The sequence below is a fragment of the Ursus maritimus genome, unplaced genomic scaffold, assembly GCF_017311325.1.
Source record: "Ursus maritimus isolate PB19 unplaced genomic scaffold, ASM1731132v1 scaffold_12, whole genome shotgun sequence".
Classification (NCBI taxonomy): domain Eukaryota; kingdom Metazoa; phylum Chordata; class Mammalia; order Carnivora; family Ursidae; genus Ursus; species Ursus maritimus.
This window is the reverse complement of record NW_024423564.1, coordinates 35,949,057-35,966,549: the sequence shown is the minus strand read 5'-3', so window position 1 is coordinate 35,966,549 and position 17,493 is coordinate 35,949,057. Positions and strand designations below refer to the sequence as shown.

The 17,493-nt window shown below is 37.0% G+C and overlaps 1 pseudogene; it reads right to left on the bottom strand.

The window, feature by feature from the left end:
* Positions 1–9,536: 9,536 nt before the first annotated feature.
* Positions 9,537–15,962, bottom strand: LOC103663114 (annotated as a pseudogene).
* Between the last annotated feature and the right edge of the window lie 1,531 nt (positions 15,963–17,493).

Here is a 17,493-nt window from a genome sequence, read left to right as displayed (position 1 = left end):
TAAAAGATCTGACCTGCCTACTTTTTAATTCCTACTTTTAGCTATTTCTCCCCAGACACTTTCCACTCTAGCTCTTCTGGACTTGCTTCTGCATCTAACTACATTCCCTCTTACTTCAGAGGTTATTTTACACAAGGTAGGTCATCTGCTTAGTGAAATATTACTTCTTTATTCTTTTACCTTACACCACAGTCTTTGTGAAGATGATTTAGTTTATACATATTTAAAATAGTATTTAGATTCAGAACAGTATTTGGCATATAGGAAGAATTCAATGTTCCCTATTATTACTAATAATATTAAAATCAGTGTTAAATTTATCTTTGTGTCATAGTCATATTTACTCTTAATGGATATATGTATCCAGATTCCTAAGAAGAGGTAGGGAGGGGGCAATACTAGGGGCAGGTATATTGATAGGCAGGAACCAAATTTTAAAAAGAAACTTATAAAGCAGGTATAAACAAGAAAATCATAGTCGTTAGGGTCTGTAGCTTAGATTCTCTGTAATAGGCTTTAAAGGCATAGTTATATCACACTACTGTGCTGTGATTGATATTTATTTCAGAAATTCAAATTACCTTAAACTCTGGTCCAGGAGGCCAGACTATGGATAGTCCAATTAAGAAATGTTTTCTTCCCAATGATAAAAATAAAAACAGTTTAGTAATAAAGAATATTAATTTCAATTACCTGGGAACTTGTCCTTATGTGACTTTCTTCACTCCCCCAAAACAGAAAACATATTGCTATCTTTATTACCTAGCTTATTGCCTAATGTAAAGCTAGAACAGTTGTAATTCAAATATACAGAAGTTTCAACTGAAAAGACTAAATTAAAAAGACCTTGATCTGCTGTTTAAATTTTTCAAGCTTTGAAGTATACATCTGCTACGAGAAGAAATTAATGTGATAACATTGATAACATAGATTTGAAATATTAAAAATAATAGTGAAATAATAGTAAATGATTTTTCATAATTTCTTAGAGCATAGGGATGAATAGGTTATCATACAACTTATTTACATAGTCATGTTTTTACTATGCCTCAGTAAATGTGAAATATAAAAAAATATGTCAGACAGAAAAATAGCTTATGCCTGATTATAGTACTTAACTAATTTCGTTTTATTTTATTTATTTATTTTTGTATGAGCGATTCAGTTAATTTATAGAACTTTGAGGAGATAAAGTTGTGTTTCATATGCAAAGGTATAGTTTTTTTTAAAGGCAAAGCACTAAATTATCACATTGCCCTGTCAATAGTTTGGTCCGCAGAGTATTCAACAATTTGTTTTCGCAAACATTTAAAATTAACATAATATTTGTTTACTTCATTAGCAAATGTTTACGTCCTTGGGAGTAGCAGATCCTGAGCTAGGTGCTGAGGATTCAGGATTGATAGAACACTATCTACTTTTAGTATACTTAAAATGCAGTGGCACTAAAAACTATGCCATAATGAAATCAGGATGGAAGTAGCTGGAGATAGAAACAGAGAGACAGAGAGAGGGAGGGAAAGAGAGAGAGATGTTTAGGAATACAGAGGAAGGAGCTGTTAATTCAGCCTCATAGGACCATAAGAGTTCTACTTAGAGTTGGAATTTGCACAAGTTCTTTGGCAAGATTTTGCCAAATGAGGTGTAGAAGTGTAATTTGGTCACAGAAAACAACAGGAGAAAAACATGGAGGCAATAAAAGAATAGAGTTTCATGTGCTCCAATATAATTCCCAGGAAAATAAACAGTCCGGTGTGACTAAAATATGTACTGGCTGGGGTAGAAAGAAGGAAGAGGTTTAAGAGCAGATTTTAAGGAGATTGGATGACTTAATGATTCTGTGGCAGACAGACTCTAAGACTGCCTTCTGATATTCATGCCCTTGTGAAATCCCTTCTCTTGAGTGTAAACAGGGCCTAGCACTTGCATCTAACCAACAGGATTTGGCAAAGATGATGGGATGTATATGATTATATGACATAAGATTGTAATGTCCATCTTTTCAGAAGATTCCCTTGTGGGCTTTGAGGAAACAAGTGGTCATGTTGAGAACTGAGGCAGCCCCAGGCCAACAATCAACCAGGAACTGAGAATGACATCTGGCCAACAGCCCACAGGAACTGAATGAAGTCAATAGCCAGGTGAGTCTAGAAATAGATCTTTCTACGTTCAAAGTTCAAATCTTGAGATAGCAGCCCCAGCCTACACCTTGATTGCAGCCTTATGAGACAACGTTGAATCAAGGACATAGCTAAGCCACTCAGAAACAGCTACATAATAAATATGTGTTGTTTTAAGTCAATCACTTTGTGGCAACATTGTTACGCAGCTATGGATAACTAATACAGTGAAGAATTTGAAGCTTGTCTTAAAAGTAACGGCAAGCCAACCTTTAAGGATTTTCAAGCAAGTAAGTGACTTGACATTTCTATTTTAGAAAAGAAAATCTAGAAAGCAGTGAGGAGAATGAAGAGGATGGGAAAAACAATGGGTAAAATACAGGGTGGAGATTACTACAAAAATCTGGGTGAAAGGTTAAGAAGTTACACATATATATGTATATGTATATATATACTTAATTGATAGTCTTAATTAAGAGTGGTTTTAAGTTCACAGTGAAATTGAAAGTACAGAGATTTCCCATAAATGTTCTACCTACACATATACATGCCACCCCCCACTATCACTATCCCCCACTGGAGTAATACATTTCTTACGACTAAGGACCCACATAATCATAATCACTCAGAATCCATAGTTATCATTAAGGTGTTGTACATTCCATGGGTTTGGGCAAATGTATAATGACATGTATCTGCCACTACAGTTTTGAAGAGTGGCAGAATATGCCATCCCAAACTGTGCCACTTTGACATGAGGATTATTTTAAGTTAAAGAGACTTGAAAAACAGCATATGTAAGAAAGACATTCTAATCTCCCTTTTCTTCTTGAAAATAAGAAATACAAATTCCCATGTGAAAGATGGCCTCTCTACTAGGAGAAAAGAAACCACCTTCAATGGAGGAATCAAAGCCAAAAGAATTCTGTAAAAACAAACCTTGTTAAAACAACCCTTATCTCCCTTAGCTTCCCTGTAGAGTTGAGTTACTATTCATTCCATAATTGTCTCTCTTTGGGCAGCCCAATAATAAAGGCAGGTAAGTTTTGCCACTTCGTTGGGTCTTCATTCTTTATGAGGACTCCCGTGCCATATACATTTGCATAAATCCATATGTTTTTCTTCCGTTAATCTGTTTTATGTTAGTTTAATTCTCAGACCCAGAAAAGAAAACCAAAGAGGGTAAAGGTAAAAATCTGCTTCCCTTACTGTATGGTACAGAGTTGTTTTACTGCCCTAAACATCCTCTGACCTCCATCTATTCATCCCTCCCTCCCCTCTAACTCTTGACAACCACTGACGTTTTTGCTGTCCCCATAGTTTTGTCTTTTGCAGAATATCATACAGTTGATGGACATTCTTTTGAAAGTTCAAAAAATAAATTTTTTCCGTTCTCTAAATTTCCCCAGACTGTGTTCTTCCCTACAACTCTGCTCACACTGGTGACATAAAATCTGTGTCTCGTGGTCTCACCAGCCAGACTAGTATGACACATTTATAAATTCTGACCTGAACCCTCATCCGTTGTTCCTCTTCTCATTTTAACATCTTCCAAGGATCTCGCACTCGAGAAAATGAAAACCAGCACAATTAGTAATGGAATCCTCCTGTTAATGTGGAAGAAACATTAACAATGTCTCCAACAGGACTGGCAAGAACAACAAAAAACAAACAATGTTTCCAACTGGACATGACCAAGATCACAAGGAAATTGCTTCTGAGTGACTGCTGCTCTCTCACTGATAACAGCCCCAGCTAGTTTTAGCTCTTTTCACCTCCTGAATAGATGACCGGGGTGCCCAATAACTGAACAGCCCTTCCTCTTGACAGAATCTCCAGAGCTGGTTCCATCTCCCGAATCCCTAGTTCAATCATTTCAGCAAAATCCTAAAGCCTCCTAAAACCTAAAACCCGTAGCTGCTCCACTCCCTCAAGGAGTTTCCCTCCACTGTGTTTTCTCTTGCTGCTGCAAGTAACTTAACCTACCTGTTCTTTCCGGTGTCTGGTGCGTCCCTTGTGGTCTCTGGCTGGCGGACCCCAGCACCTCAGTGAAGTAGAGGAAGGCAGCAGACGGCAAAGGGCGGGTACTCCGTTGAAACCCGTACTGCGCCTGCGCTTGAGCTCCTCCCCTGCGCCACAGCCAGGCTTGCCCTGCATTCTCAGGATACCCACTCTGCCGCCCTCCGTTGTTTGTTTCTGGTGGTTTCTTTTCCCGCCCTTGGAGGTCAGCGGGAGTTCACCTTCGCCATTCCAAGGGCAGCTTTTCCTGGCAAGCTCCTGCAGCAGCCCTTTTGAGGGGCTCGTGACCCCGTTTCACCTCTTGTCCTTGGTTTCTCCTTTACTGCGCGCAACCCAGGCGTGGAGGAATCTGTTGTGCATCGAGAAGGTCCAGGAAGCCTTGCAGTTTCACCAGATGGCCGCCTCCGACGGGTAAGCTGGATTGTTCAGTCCCAGCCTTTGCGCCTGACTTTGGGATTTCTGTCAGAAGCCCTTTCCTCTTCCCATCGAGTCCGGCCTCTTTGCGACATCGTAATTAGCAGTTAAATTTGTACATGTGGGAAATTTAATTGGCCAGATTCAGTGTCGGCCCTTTGGGGATCACTGGTCGTCGCAAATTACGGGATATGACTGATACATCTTACTGGGCCCTAAACATTGTAGGATGGCTAAGAAGAATTTTTGAATATTCTGTTAGGAAGCTCATCTGCCCAGCACACGGTAAACTTTTCGAGTTTTTATGACCTAACTCCTTGCTTAAGCCAACTCGATTTTCACTGCTTTTCGTGCAATCCAAAACACCGCCTTATAAAAGTGTAGCAGTGAATTTTGTTTTCAAGTTAGTTTTACATTCACCTGTCTCCACCTGCGAGACTGTGAGTGTCTTGCCAGGAGGAACTAGTCTTGCTCATGTCTGGATAGCTAACCCTTAGTACAGAGGTCAACACAAAATGGGCTCTTCTTTTTGGTCTGCCAATGAAGCTACTTTTCAGAAGCACTTAAGATAGAATATCCAGCAAATTTCCTAAAAAGTGTGTTACTTATTCTAGGCAATTAAAATATTATTTCAGATTGTACCTTCCTAGAGGCTGAGATTTTCTAATTGGCTATATTATTAATGGGGGGGGATGGCTATGATATGACTGCTTATAAAATCTTTGAAGATGTGTCTACTTCCCCACAAAAGATGGTTCCTTGCAAAAGAAATTTAATTCTGTCTAGCAGATACACACAGATCCTAAATGATTGGTCTGGGATATGGGCAAGAGTGTTAGGTTCCTTTCATTATACTTCTGGATTCATTAATAACATCAATAGTTTTGAGGAGTTGATCCTCCTTATTGCCTCAGAACTCCAATGTGCATCATCAATAAATATTTGCTAAAGGGATGAAAGGTATTGAATGGTGGCTTTTCCCCTACCTTCACCTATTAAAATATATTTGGTGCACCCCAAAGCAATAAATTATAAGACTGATGAAGTATTTTGTCAACATAATATAATGTTTGCCATGCTGTCATACCATAGTATGATATGCTTCAGACAGACATTGTTGATTCTCGGTGTATGTTCATTTACTGCTCAGCAGTCCTGGAAGTGGGCACTACTCTTATCCTCATTTAAAGACAAGGAGCCTAAGGCACAGAAAAATTGAACAAATTTTCCCAGGTCAGATGGTTGATACGTTTGGTAGTTTGGGTCCAGCATGCATGTATATTACTATCACTCTGTTACCATTCTTCCTGTGCTATATATGAGATATCTATAAATACTGTAAAGATGTCCCCAGTGGTGAGACATTAAGAGAAGACCTTACCTTAAATAAAGGAGGAAATAAGTTGTACTTAGTATTTTTAGAACACAACTCATGTCTTATCTCAACGACATCTGTGATTGCACCTATTTTAGCTTACTTGTAAACAACTGTAATTTTTTTCCTCATTATAAAGTCCTCGACTGTATAAATTGAGGATTTTTCTCAATCTTTGTAGGAAATCTGGATGAATAAAGCTGTAGACTCTTTCAAATAAGATACTTACCTTAGGTAGGAGCAATTTAAACTGTCCTTTGGAAGGTTTATAGCAATTTAAATGAAGTGCTCTCTGGTATTATCCATGGAATCACTTCCTTTATACATTAGTGGACTTAATTTAGGGTTGTCATGACATTTACTGAAAAAAAAAAAGAAATAGAACCTATCCTTAGTTGTGAAAACTCATCAGTAAGAGACCAAAGCCACTGCCAAAAAATAACAACCTTCTACTAAACATGTAAACCACTCCTTCAAAGAGTATCTGTATCCTTGTTTTTTTCGTGAAATTGTAAGTTGCATAACTTTTGGGAGGAATTCAGTAGTCAACCACTCTACATAGCATTAGTATGCTAGGACATCAAAGGGAAAATGGATAAATATCAGGCTTTATTTCCAACCGGAAAATTATTGTGCACAACTATTCATAGTTCAAACATTTTCAAAAGCAATATTTAATATTTAAAGAAAAATGCTAGTCAAAGTACTGCAGGTTTTCTCATGCATTATTTACCTTTAGGAAACATGAAGAACTAGAATATAAAAAATATGAAAATGGAAAAAGACTCCCTACCTCAAGAAAGGTTTTGTTTTGATAATGTCCTAGTAGATGATAAGATGCTGAAATACATAGAATAATGTGTCAAAATAAGTCTTCATTATAACCTAAACAAATGGAGTTTCATGTAAGTCTTACGCCTTAGCATAGTTAAAATATTGTCTTGGCACTTAAACTAATCATTGAGGTCAGAATCTAACTTATGAAATCTAGCCTTGCATTGTGAAGTGGCAAATTATGGCAATTTTTTCAGGTAATTCAAAGCAATGTAACCACTTTCTCTTTTGTTTTTCAGGAAAGTACTAAACAGCAAATAAATTCTATGTTTCATTTCAATAATAGACCTGCGAATGAACCCAGGGCTCAGAATAAGTTCTAGAAGGGACATTGTTTCTATATTACTCATAATGATTATAAAAACCAATTTTTATTGTTGAAACACTTTTGCATTGTAGGTTTGCAAAATGATGTTTACTAAACCCAGTTGGCAATAGAGTCTTAAAATGGAGTCAAAAGCTACACAAACAATTATATAAAGTAAGAAGATAGGTGACTTATGTTCTTAAGCATCTCTTTTATATAACTTTACCCATCATACTTCAGATCCACCACTTCTGCTTTGCTTGAGATTATAACCTTTTTAACTCATCATTTTGCTCCCTACATTTTCATTAACACATCAACTCTGGAATTTAACCTGAAATCCATCTTTGTTCTTCCCTCCCAAACTCATAAAGGCTATATGAGAGATGCATAGTAAACCTGGGCCGTTCTCTGTCTCTGTCTCTCTTTTTCTCAAAAGAAACACTTAAAGCTACTGTTTCTGGAATCAGCATCAAACACTTTCTCTCCCCTCCCCTGCTAGGGACCTACATGATAGGACATCCTATGAAAATATGCTGTGAATGTTTTATGAGTGTGCTTTTACTTAACCAGGAAGTCTGGAAGGAGGAGAATGACCTAACCTGCCACATTTTCTTTATGAGAACATCTTCCTTGTGATCTATGGCTTCATGAAGTAGGCATAGAGTTTCAAAGTTGCCCTTGAATCCTGGGTCAAGAAATGCCACCAACATACATTCTTTCCTGTCACACATTTCAATGAACTTGTAGTTTCCCAAGCCAATGTCATTGCTTTGAATTTGATTTGTGAGCATTCCACAAAAAGGTGTATATGCCTGTATATGATAAACAGGAGAACCTGACTTCAATTTCCATTATTATATTTGAATCCTGAGTGAATGCTTCAAACGGCCCATGTTGATCTGTATCTTCTTTCTTTCATTCCTCCCTCTCTCCCTTCTTTTCTCCCTTCCTTCTTTCCTCCCTCATTTTCATTATTTCTTTCAGATGATGAAGACAAGAAAAATGACTAGAGAAGCTAGTTAGAAATGATGCTGAAACTTTGGTATAAGAACAAAAACAAAAACAAATGCTCCCCCTCCAAACACCCATTTTTCTCTTGAGAACCTCTGGGGAACTAGTTAAAACGGTTGCTAGGCAGCCTGTTCTTCATCTCACGATGGGTTAGAAGTATATTCATGTTTACTGAGATACTCTGGCAAAATTCTAAAATGACTGGCCTTTTATTTTATAGCTCCAATTTAATTAATAGCTAACATTTTAGGCATATTTATAGTAATTGAATATATGGAAATAAGTTCTATGAGTTAGATATGCTTCTAGAATTCCATCACCTTTTTAGCAAGTTGTTTTTTATTTTTTTTAATCTCCATATTTTACTGTCTTGGAGTTTCTTGGAAATTGTATCCACCAATCTGCTCACGAAAATATCTGGTCTATTTTATCATTCTACAAAAAGAGCTATATTTTCCACCACTTCCCTTGAGAGACTGTACCTGAATCTATTAGCAATGAAATTGTCAAAGAAATTTTATCAAGAGCTAAAAAGATAGATAAATGGTATACTATACATTCATGCATACACATACACATACATAATTGTGTGTGAGCCCATATACTAATTTTTACAAAACTACATGCACATGTATGACTTCTATTTATTTCTGGTTATAACTGTATTAACTATGATTAAAATATCTTCTCTTTATAGTCTAGAGATCTATATTATTTTTTTCATTTTGGGGAGATCTAAAGTACTTTTAAGATTTCTTCATTTATTTCTATGTTGTGTTATTTATTTTTATTGCTTTTCCCTTGAATATTTATTTTAGATATTCAGGTAAGTGAAATAGCCCACATATAGTCTCCAGAAGAAATGGGGAGCCAAGGGAGTGATACAGATTGTTATCTAAGTCATGCTACTGAAGGAATATCATATTTCTGGCCCAGGTTCTTCTACATCCTTGCCATTGGTCTCCTTTTCCTTTGTGACTCATTGTGAATTCATCTGTAGCACTCTGTCATCTATTAGTCTTTCAGTTCTTACTATGTTCCAAAGCTAGTGCAGTGCTTCAATCCCGTGTTCCCCCGACCAGGGTTTCTTAACCTATAGTGAATACACTGGCCCTTCTGTATCTGCCCCAACTTTTTATTTCCTGGTCTTTTTTTTTTTTTTTCTTTCAGTTTTGCTTTGTTTTATTTATTTATTTAATTTATTTTCTGAAAATAGGGACTGTGTATTCCATCAAATTTTTAAAGAGACTCTAAAAATACGAAGAAAGTTCATCCAAGATGACAGTTAAGATCTTTGTAATAACCCTGAGTGATTGTAGGCACACCTCCACTCTCTCGATGTTTGTTTCATTTTTATATTATTTTTATTTTATTTTATTTTATTTTATTTTATTTTATTTTATTTTATTATTTTTTGGTTTTCCCAAGGAGTTTATTTGGTCAGACCTGGGGACTAAAGGAAGGTGTTGGGTCTCTTGGTGGTGAAGTGTGTCTTGTGCTAGTGACACAGGATCCAGTGGGGTAGCGAAACTTGATCTCGGAGTCGGAACTGCTTAACTGCCAGGGGGAAGCACTTTCTGGCTGCAGTCTCCTCCACCTTCATGATTTGGATCTAGCGGGCCCTGGTATGTAGTGCTGGGCACCCATGTCTCGATAGCATTGGGTGACAGCACCCACAGTGGTCAGGTCCTGTTACTCCCGCTATGTGTTGTGAGTGCCGCTTCGGGGTCATAGAGCAGCCAGATGCCGAAGTTCTTCACTGCAAGCGGGATTTTTTGAACACCTGTCCAAAGTAGACAATTTACCCTGAAGACTTCTTCATCTTCTTCAGGTGAGACACAAGGTACCAGAATCAGGTTTGGTGACAACGTGATTAGGTGCGAAGACTTGCATGTGATCCGGGGTGGAGTGTGGCACTTGGGGGCAGGCAGCACCCCACCACTTTGTATGCTCTCAGTGTCCCCGAGGCCTTAGTAGCACCCTCTCTGCTCTTGCTGCCACCTTAGAAAGGTAGTTGTCATCTTAATTGAACTTAATTAGTCTCTCCATTAATGCTAGTAAGAAAGATCTTGAAAATTCCGAATCCCTAATTAACAAAGTACTTAATAAAAGGGGGTGGCCAGTGGGTTAGGATGGTCTTCTCAGCAGCCCTAACCAACTGCGTGACATTGGATGAATCATTTAATCTTGATGTTTCTCAGTTACTTTGTCTTGAAATGGTAATGCTAGTAGTTTCTTTACTTCCTTTGTAGGATTACTATGAGGATAGTATCGAACAACTAAAAAGCTAAAACATGGATATGCAATTCATATGTATAGATATAGATACAGATATAGATATGGAGGTATATGAAACTTTTGAGCCCTGAGTGTAAATAAGGCAAGTAGCAGTCCATCAACAAATCTGTTGGCCAACATTCTGATACTGAATATTCATATATAATATCATAGTTTCATTTAATCTGAGGGGAGAATATTTAAGCCTTCCCAACACAGTACTTCCCCTTTGGTTCTTTAAGTATTTTCCTTGCTGTATGTTAGGGTAGAGAAAAAAGTAGTCAGATGAATTTAAGCTTTTATCTCTATCTTACCATTGACTAGATCTGGTTCCCTGGGGAGTTAGTAGGTCCTGTGTGAATGACAGTATTCTTTACACCTTTGAAGAACCCAACTATAGATTTATTTTCCTACCATCAGTTTTGTGCTTTTATGAGTCCTTTGATTTTTTTTCCCCACTACCAATTTCTTAAAGTCTAATTATAGTATTCTCCTGAATTTCCTGATGTTTTATCACTTCCTCTAGAATCATCTGTGAATGCCATCAAAATGTTATTAGCCTATTTCTCTAGCACAGAGAAATTCTTAAGGNNNTGCTGAACCTTCTGATGAAGATTTTTTTTCATAGCTCTGTTTATTAATACCTCAATTTTTAAATCACCCTTCTCAAAGTAAAGCAAAAGCACCCAGGAAAGACTGTTTCTCAGCTCAAAGTGAAGAAAAGCTAGATCATCACAGTTTCGGCCTTTTTTTCCCCTTTTCTCTTCTTGTTTAACAAACAATTATTCTTTGGGTAAAATGCATCCATTTAAACACAAAATTTAATTTTAAGATTCATTTGTTTATAATAGCTTCTTAAGTGATCCTGAAACTTTTTTGTAGAATTTTCAGAAATATCACTCATGTAAATGACTTCAGTTTATCTTGTAAAATGTATCTATGAACAAACAAGAAATGATTTTGACTAAGTTATCCTGGTAGTAAAGGTAAAATACAAAGGTTTGTTAAATTTAAAAGTAAAGGAATTAAAAGGATAGCTAGCAGGTATGTCTTTGTTCCTTCCTTTCTTTCTTTCCTTCCTTCCTGAATTAATTATAGTGTTAGAACATCTGCAATTTACTTTCAGTGGATTCAGGATGAAGAGAGAAAAAATATGCAAATACGGCAAATGTTAACAATTAGTGAACATTTACATTTATTGTACTACTCTCAGTTTTTCCTTAGGTTTGACATTTTTAAAGATATAAATTAAAAAAATGTGTATGTATATCTAGCTCCTAAAATATATCAGGTACTTCCCTAAATACTGGGATAATTCAGTATTGAACAAAAAAATAAATTCCCTGCCCCCCTGGAGCTTATGATATTTTGCAGGTGATAGGCATTAAGCCAATAGCTACACAATTCTTAAAATCAGTGTTGGTAAATAAGATGAACGAGTCTGATGTTTATATAGGATCCTTGTGGATCCTTGCCTCTACTGGTCCAGTCTAGCATTAGACACCTGTGGCTGGGTGATGATTTAGCTTGAGAGCCTTCATACAGGACTAAGCCACTGTTCTCAAACCAAGAAAAATAAACTGCCTTATCTGGTCTTGTATCTCATTTCCTCCCATCCTTTTTGTCCCCCTTCACCTTGCCATCCATGGGATCTATAGCCTAATTCTTTATAGCACCCAAAATAATTTCAAACACTACTAGTGATATAAGTATAAGACATAGGGAAACAATCTCTTGAACTCTGAAACTCTGCCAAGTTTTAGATTCTGAATAGAAAATTCTCTTGTAGTCATATGGTTAATGGAATATGAATAGATGCAATGCATACAGTTGCAGGGACACTTCTCTGACAGCAAGCTGCTTGCTTTCAACTTCCTCTTTCCAAAGACTGGATTGAAGGGGTGGTTAAGAGCCAGCTTTCACTATCTCAACAACCATGTGCATGACCTTGTAGAGTAGTTAACTTTCGGTCCTGGATCATGCCCCTACTTCTGTACTATTACTTAAGAAGAAAATAAAATTCTCTCTTTTTGAACTGCCCTGGTTTTAGGTTTCTTTCCTTTCCTTTTATTATTTATTTATTTATTTATTTATTTATTTAAGGTTAGTTTTTTGGAGTCAGTTTGTCTTATATTCTAACTAATGTACACCTTAACTAAAAATCCAGGAATCATAATTGATTCTTCCTTCTTTGTTCCTCATCTTTTCTTTCCTCCTACAATAGTTCATGTCTTCTTTGACCGTTGCTCAAACTACTGAAGTAATTGCAAGTAGACTTGGTCTCTGAAACTTCTGACACCCTCATCTCTTCCTTACCCTTGATACTTTCATCAGCTTTGTCTTTCTAAAGCCCAAGCTGCATTTGTATTACTTGTTCTCCTCAAGGACATTCAGGTCCTTTCCTTGTTTGTGTTTTCAAGTGCTGCATGTTTTGGCTTTACCTCCTATGTCATGCCCAAGTGGTTTTGAGAGAGGGCCATCTTCCCCAGCTTCTTCACTTACTGAAATTCTAATCATCTCTGAAATTCTAATAAGGCTGGCTTAAATTTCACCTATTATGTGAAAATATTTCCTCAGTTCCTCAGATTCAATTCACAATTCTTGTACTATTTATACAAAACTTTGCTTTTACCTCTTTCGGAGTGTTTTATTCAGCCAAATATTATAATTCCTTTAATATATACCTATCTCTACCACTAGAATATAAACTCCATGAGACTATGCACTGTATTTTATTTTTCTGTATCATTTTCATTGCTATCACCCATAGAAACTTGCATATTTCTCCATACATCAGAGGTAACAAAAAATATTTATTGAGTTTACTGACTTAAGGAAGGTTAAACTCTCCAGTTCCTTCCTGAATTAGAATGATCCTTGCTGGAAGCCAAGATACTAACAGAGAAAGCTTGTAAAGAGAAAGGAAATAAGGGCGGGGGGAGGACTTTATACCTCTCCCCAAATTGGGTGTTTTAGTTTATTTACTTTAAGCAAGACATGATTTCCATTTTCTAAGGGAAAAAATCTTGAATATATTATAAGAAAATGATAAGGCTTTCTGGACATCAAAGAATTCTTACAAAATAACTTTTGGATGAGTTAAGTGTAAAAGAATCAGAAACATACAAATTAAATTTCCCTTGAGAAACACTGGGCTTAAAAATGAAGAAGAAACATGTTTAAAATAATATAGAGCTCAAAACTTTGAGGAAAGATTTTAGGAAACAAAATACTAAAGTTTAATAATATGGTAAAATTGAACTATAATGGCACATTATTCAAATATTTTTGCTCCCTACTAACTTCCCCCAAATATGTATCATTTCCTAAATGACAGACTCTTTTAGAGTCATGGTTTGACTTAATGGTCTCAATTATCTGTCCTCTCACCACCGTAAAATGCAAATGAGAACTTTTATTTAACAAGGCCTTGCAATGTGATAAGTGTATTTCCAAAAATATCTCAATTAATCTGAACCACAATCCACATTTTCCAGATGTCAATTATTTTCTCGAGTCTCCAGTCCACGCTTTTGAGTGTACCTCATGTCACTGTAGCAGGCTTTTGCGTAGCTTGCAACTCCTTTTAACTTCGCAGATTATAGGAGGAATAAAGGAACTTGTCATCTACCCTGAAAGTCTCACCATAACTTTGGGGAAAGAGAAGTAATATCGGCCTCATTTCTGAATTTTCTTGTAGCAATAACTTCAAATAAATTTTACTAAATTGTGATTAGTTGGCCAAGGTGTAATACTAATAGTAGCAACCAGTTACAGAGCATGCTTTCTTATGTCAGATGTTGTGCTAGGTATTTTAAATACCTAACCCAATTCTCACAACAACCACATAGAGTAGTTAATGTTATTCTCAGTTTACAGATGGAGAAATGAAAACTCTGAAAGAGTAAGCAAAAAGCTCCTAGGAACACAACTAGTGGAGGTAGGGGTTTAATCCATATCTGTCTAATTCAACATCTTATTCTCTTTACTACAATTTTATATTGTTTTTACTTTGAAAACTATAAGCCATTAATAATAAAAATAGTACCACGATAATGAGTTTCATGCATATCAAATTGGAATAGTATACAAAATTAAATTATCAAGAGAAATTATTTCTCTTGGGAAACTTTGCTCATGCAGGTCTGTAATTTTGTAAGATTAAAGCCATATCAAACTATGGCTCAAAATTCTTATAGGTTTATATATTAGCATTGCAATTAAACGAGCAGGAAATCTACCAGTCTATTGCTTCGTTTTACTTCCTATCCTGACAAATGGAAGCCTTATCTACAGACAGGAAATCTCAGGCAATATTTAGCTACTTTATCTTGGTTAATCCATGCAATGGAGTGAGCTTTGTTAAGTAAGCAATAACACAGGACATGATGCACACTACACTGTAATGAAGCCATGCTTGAGCTATTTGGTGATGCATTAACATCCTACTCCATCGGATACTGTCTTTCCTTAAAAGTACTCTGGAATTAGCCATTCATGTCTTGATACCCTCCACCGCTGAAAATAAGAGGATCAGATGTAGGGTGAGAACATGGTTTCTTATTCCCCACTTTTTTTTTTAAATTAACTCTTAATAGTTTGACTTGGCAATATAATCATATAGGTCAAAAATCAAAATAGTGCAAAAAGATAGCCAGTAAAAGGTTTCACTCTCTCACCTATCTTTCCCATCCATGATCCTTTTCACCATAACCAGGTAATCACTTCTGCTAGCTTCTTCAGTTTATCCTTTAGAGATTTTCTATGCACGTGCAAACGGATACAAACATAAATTCTCATTTTCTTCTTTCTTACATAAGTGGCAGCATAGTATCCACACTGTTTTGTACTTTGCTTTTTCACATAATTTTATGCCTTAGAGATCTTTACAGATATTCTGACAGTTTCATAGTGTTCCATTATTTAAATTCAGTCTACACTTATGTAACCAAAAGTTTCTACATGAGCTAGGGAAACATCTGTGTAAGGAGAAAGCATATATGAAAGAATATAATACCTACCAAACATACTTTCTTCTGTCTTCTGTCCCATTTGCAGTTAGGGGCCAGGTGCCCGATGATTAAATCTGGCTAAATAATAAATGATTAGAAGGGACATGTGTCATCCCCAGTCAGAGGCAGTGAAAAACTCACCTGTGATCTTGATTCTCTCTCCCAGTATGCAGTGAACAAGAAACTGAATGTCCCTGACGTTACAGCTACAAAGTGCACATGCGTGAGCCAATTGGGCTGCCAGCTGTCTACCACACTGCAGTAGGCATGTGTTGTTTTGTGTGATTTGGGGCTTATTTTGATATTGTATGGAATCATGCATCTCAAACTGGAGGAATCTTTGATGATATTTAGTGGCCAAGTCCTTAGGTCTCCGGGTAGAAATTTTGAATGGATGTGAGGTATTTTCCTGGAGAGTCATTAGTGGTCATTAGGTTCCTAAAAGCCGTCCAGAACCTGAAGTAAATTTAACGTTATTAATCTGGCTAAACCTCTCATTTACAGACAGTAACAATGAGTGCCAAAGAGATGGTCGTTGCTCGGGAAGCTCTGGCTAGGTTGTGGATCTTCTCTCTTTCAGTTCTGTACATGCCTCATCATGGCCCAGTCTAGGAGAGTCCAGTGGAGCCGGCTGGTGTTTCCTAACTTCATCAACATATATACCCTGCTTGTAGCCATGGGCAGCCTCACAACCATTCTGTCTTATGTACTTGACTACCTCTGACAGGTTACAGTCTTCTTCATTTCATCCGTTCGAATACTCAAGCCAAAAATTTCGGAAGTGGTCCTGATCTGTCACTTCAGCCAAGCCACCAAACCACCAAAAATTAATTTTGTCAGTCTTTCCTTCAGAATACATTCCCAAAGTGATGGTTTGGCACCATGCTCATCACTGCCATCACAATGCAGGTGCCTCTCTTGGACAAGGCTGACAGCTTCCTTCTGCTCTCTCTGTTTCCATTCATGACACCCTCTGGACTTTTGTGAAGAAAGCTACATTTTCTTTTTAAAAAGTAAATCAGAACTTCTGAATGTCTTCTTACTACATTAAGAAAAAAAGTATTTTCAACTGTAGCCTGTGTAGGGGAGGAAGACTTTTCCTTTCTTCCCTTTTAGGTTCTTTAGCTGGTCTAGTAATTAAATTGACATAAGACAGGCTAACAGGAGAAAAACAAACTTAATTTCATACATATGGAAGCTCATAAAAATATGAGACCTCAAGAAGTGACCAAAGTATACCTTTTAGATAAAGAAAAAATTAATTTTTGAAGAATTGACAGGACAAAGAAGTTGGGCTTAGGTTAGCAAGTTAATGAAGAAGTAACAAGGTTTGTTTATACAGCCTTCTCGGCCCTGAACTCCCTATGTCCGATAAGGATGTATTCTACCCTCCAGGTGGAAATTTATTCCTGCTTTCAGAGAGACAGAGGAAAGTCACAGTGTTCTTACACCAGCTATTTCTTAAGTAACTTTAATTCAAAATAATCCGTATGCGAAGGTGGCATATTTAGGGCAGCCTGCCCTGAACCCCGTCGCTTATAAGGCTTTTCCCGGTGGGCCCCCAGGTGTAAGACTGGTCTCATCTATTGGAAAATGCTTCATAGGGACACTTGCAGGGTGGAATATTGCTTACCTGAATGTCTGCTCAAATGTCATCTCCAGGAGAGGCCCACCCTGACCACTCGGAGAAAACACCCCTTGCCTCCACCACTCTCTATGCATTCACTTTATACACATTAACATGTAATTTTAAAAATATGCTTATTTATTTATGGTCTGTCTTACCTCATCTACAGTATAGGCACCATGAGGTTGGGGATCTTGTCTTTTTTCTCAAAGCTGAATCACAGTACCTAGAACACCGGTTGGTGCCTATTAGTGTTTAATATTAATTCAATCAGTCAATGAGGTCATTCTCCAACTCTAATCCGAGCTGTTGCTTAGATGAGAATTCTCTTCATTTTTCTTCTGTCATCTGAGCACTGCCCATCTTTCAGGGATTTAGACTTCTATGGTTCAGCCACCTTCTGCCTCTCCTGTTCTGTTTCTTTTTCTGACCCTTACAGCAGTGGCAGCCACAAAACAGACCTTTTGATCTTGATGGGAGAGATAGTGTCATGT